Below are 4521 nucleotides of genomic sequence, written 5' to 3'. Positions count from 1 at the left end.
TGCTTTATTCAGGTTCACTCACTAATATTTTGCTTTATTTGATTTATCTTTTATATGTCCTTTATGTATACTATTTAAATTATATGTGATTTTTTTTCTGAATCGTTTGAAGGCAAATTATGTACATCATGACTCTTTACCCCTAAATGTGCATAGCCCTAGAAATATTTTCTTATATAACTAGGACAGTAAATTTAACTTTAATGTAACACTTTTATATAATTTTCCACTCACCTTCCAGTTTGTCAGTTGAGCTGATAATGTCCTTTATAGCATTCTTCTCTTCTATTACAGGATCCAGTGTAGGGTCAGGTATTGTGTTTAGTTATCATATTTTTTCTCCTCTTTTAATCTAGTTTTTTTTTTTTTTTTAAGAATACAGCCCCCTCCCTTTAAAAAAAATAGAATATTCACTTTTTGTGTGTGTGTTTGTCTGAGATTGTCCTAGAAATCTAGAGAAATACATTGTTCCCTATGATCCAAGCTACCTGTTCAAAATTATACTGGTGTCTTAGACCATTTAGGTTGCTATAACAAAATACCTAAGACTGGCAATTGATGAATGATAGAAATGTGTTGCTTATAGTTCAGGAGGCTGAGAATTCAAAATTAGGGCACTAGCAGATTTGGATCTGGTGAGGGCCCATTCCTCTTAGGTACTTTCTGTATGTCCTCAACTTGGCAGAAGGAACAAAAAAATGCTCACTGAGACTGCTTTTAAAGGGCACTAATCCCATTCTTGAAACTCCTCAATATCTAGTCACCTTTCAAGGGTCCCTCTTTCCCCCCCCTTTCTATGCAGTGGTGTTAGGGATTGAACTTGAACCTCATGCATGCTGGATGAGCACTCTCCCACTCCCAGCCTCCCACCTCTTAATATCAACACTTTGGGGATTAAATTTCAACACATGAATTTTGGAGGGACACGGATTCAGATCATAACAGCTGGAGAATACTAGTTTCTCCTTTTCTTCTGCTCTTTAATCTCACATACGTGTCCACTGGCAGAATTGAACCTGGACTCATTCAGTAAAAGCACTCTGAAAAATTAGAGTGCTAGGCCTTCTCCCTGTGGTGCAGAGAAGAATGTAGAAATAGGTGGCAGTAATGTCACATAGGCTGCTGACAAGCTTGTAGTGAGGCCCTCATAGAGCTTCTAGTCTCCAGGGAGACCTGAAAGTACTGTGAGGAAAATAGAGGCCTGTCGCTGAGAATAACAGGGGCATCCTCTCAGAAACAGTGGTAGGGAAGGCCTCTCTGAGGCCTGCAAGATAACAAAGAGCTGCACCTATGTGACGGGCAGAGAAGGGCAGAGTTCTCTCTGACTGCTTAGGTAGAGAGGTGGCCATGGCAGTGAGTCCCACAGCAAAAAAGAGCTTGATGTATTTTGGGAAATGAAAGAAGGTCAACGTGACTGGAATTTGGTGGAGCCGAGTGTCATTTTAAGAAGGCGAGGACGGCGGGAACTGATTGTGCTAGGCCTTACAAGACCTGGGAAAAGTTGGCATTTTGTTCTAAGTGAAAGAGAAATGTTCTTACCCCATATGGCACATTTGGGAGAATCAGAAAAATCTGGGGCAGCTGGAAAATTGTTGTAAAACACTTTGTTAGAACGAGACATTTTACTGAAATCTGCCAGAAAATATTTATAATAAATATAAAGTTAACAGTGCCTCCAATGTGAAATGTACTCCCCATAGGGTTGTGCTATGGCAGCTTCAGAGATGAGCCACTGAAGGGTTTCTGCAGTGGAGAGACCCAGTCTCATGTAGTCCCTGTGAAGAGGAGACCAGAGGAGAGATCAGATGAAGATATTTGGAAGCAAAGAGACTGATGAAGGAAATGGGAAAGAGGATGACAGGATTATGACTCATTAGGTTTGTGGATGGCAGTGCCATTTTACTATGATGGTTAAAGGAATGAAGAAATTAAGGACTAATTAAAATCCAGATATTTTCCATTTCCTTTTGAAGAGCTCTGTTTTCAACTAACAGTTAACCAAACTTCTCTTGAAAAACTTATTCATTTGATTCAAGGACATAACAAGGTCTCCTTTGACTTTCAGACTTATAGAATTGAGTTGATTTAAACTCAAATTGTACTAATATTTTCAAGTTCCTCTGTGTGGTAGGTACTCTGCCAGAGACTTTACTCACCTCATCTCATTTCTTTCATTCAGCAGTCTATGAAGTAGTTCCTATTTGGGGGCAGGGTACTAGAGATTGAACTCAGGGGCACTCAACCACTCAGCCACATCCCCAGCCCTATTTTATATTTTATTTAGAGACAGGGTCTCACTGAGTTGCTTAGGGCATTGCTTTTGCTGAGGCTGGCTTTGAACTCATGATCCTCCTGCCTCAGTCTCCCCAGCCACTGAGATTATAGGTGTGCAATAATGCCTCGCCCAGCAGTAGTTCCTATATTTTTGTGGTATTGGGGATTAAACCTAGGACTTTGTGCATGCTAATCTAGTGCTCTGTCACTGAGCTCCATCTCCAGCTCTGTAGTTCCTGTTTTTATATCCATCTTGTGAGCATCACATAGAGATCTTATCACTTGATTTGAACAGGGTACAACAATTACAGGTCTGGGCCAGGAGTTGATCCAATTGCCTTTCAGTGCTTTAAGTGCCTTTGTTCAGCTTGGTCTGTGCCAACAAATAAACTTTCCATGATGTGAATATTTTATAACTCTCTGTCACCTGGTCAGTGTGACTGAGGGACTGAATTTTTAATGATTATCACATTTGTCAACACAACTCTAAATAGCACACATTTCAGGGAGAAGATAGAATATGAAGAATGCAGAAAGAAAAAAAAATCTATATATGTTTAAATCATTATTTCTGATTTTTTAAAAATGAGATACCCAACAATTAGGTAAATTGTAATAGGTGTGTAGGTACATTTACACTATATGTATGTTTAAGAACTTCTTTTATTTCACACTCATATAGCAATTACCATGTTCCAGGAATATGCTTTACAAATATTAATTCATTTAATCTTCATAATAACTTTGTGAGGTAGTTTCATTTTGCAAATAAAGAATCTAAGGAAATAATTGGATATGTCCAAGGATATAGGTAGTTGGTGGCAGAGCAAGATTTTGAGTAATCATTCTGCTTTGTATTTATGTATTTTGCTGTAAGCTAAATAAGTATATTGGGGGGAGGGCAACATTTTTACTAATAGAGGTGAGTGACCAAAAATGGTGATTAATGACTAGATCTTAGACAACCAGATATAGCAATTCTTAACTTCAAAATTAAAAGGGATTTTAGAGATTATTTAGTCCAGCCCTACCTCCACTGATAGTTATTGCTGTGCGCTTAGAGGAGGATGAGGCCAAGTGAAGATGGGATAGGGTAATGGATAAGTCACGAGTCCTGGCCACTTGTGATCCTGTCTGTAGGGACAACTAGAGCCAACACATGAAAAGATTGCGTGCTCGTGACCCTATAACTTTCCCTATTGCAAGCTTCATCTTTGCTCTTTTTGTCCTAGCTATTATTAAAGAAAAAAGAAAAAAACTATTTCAGACATTGAAATAGGGAAGGATGGGAACTAGAAAGCCTGGAGAATTCCAGACTGAAGAACGGGTGGCAAAACGGCAGATTCCAAGCCTGTTCATTTTCTCCTCCTCAGTGCTCCTCTATGTGTAGCTTGGTTGGTGGTGGCGTAAATCAGAGCAATCAAAAGTAAAAAAAAAAAAAAAAAATCCTTTCATAATAAATCAATAGGAAATATAAAATGTTCCAGACCCAACACACTCACACTTTTTATTTAAAGAATATGCCCATCCCCCCACCCTGCCCCATTCCTTGTCTATCCTAGCTATCTTTGATGCCTCTTGATGAACCCATCAGACGCTTAGCAAACAGGTGCTTTGGAGTGAATGAATCAGGGCACGATTAACCCTATATACTATCTTATCATTGCAGTTTCTAGGTATGTGAAGCAGGTAGCTGAATTTTCGCGGCGTCAGAGAAGTTTTGGAAAGACCGGGAGTCCTAATGCATGCACTAAAAAGAATGGGCTACGCGAAGCATGTGGGATATGTGTGGTAGCTTTCCCTCGTTTCAGGAAGTAGGGGCCTTAGAGCAAGCAAATGGACCGTTTGACGGGAAGCTTCCTCGAGCTAACTGAGACCGGCAAACAACTGTTAGTGAAGCTTTTGGCGTCTAAATCCAAAGCCTCTCTTTCTCATTCTTCAATTCCCTGGGGAAGCGTGTAAAGGGGTGGTAGCGGAGCCGGGGTTTCCTTCCATTCTTCTAATCTCCGTGAGAATTTCGTAGACAGTTGAATAATCAAGCCAGGAAAGTCAGGTAAGGCGCCTCACAGCCCCAAACCTCTCCTCCTCACGCCTCACCGCGATAAAGCCAAGGAACCCACCTAACCCTCCCGTTGTGGCCCGGGGCTGACTGGGTGGGCGTGGCCTCCGCCAATAGCCCCGCCCCTCGAGCGCGTCGCACAGCCGGGAGAGGCGGGGCAAGGGAACCGGGAAGAAAGGGCGGGGAGC

Source organism: Marmota flaviventris, chromosome 15, assembly GCF_047511675.1.
Source record: "Marmota flaviventris isolate mMarFla1 chromosome 15, mMarFla1.hap1, whole genome shotgun sequence".
Taxonomy (NCBI): Eukaryota; Metazoa; Chordata; class Mammalia; order Rodentia; family Sciuridae; genus Marmota; species Marmota flaviventris.
Note: the sequence above shows the minus strand (reverse complement) of the source record.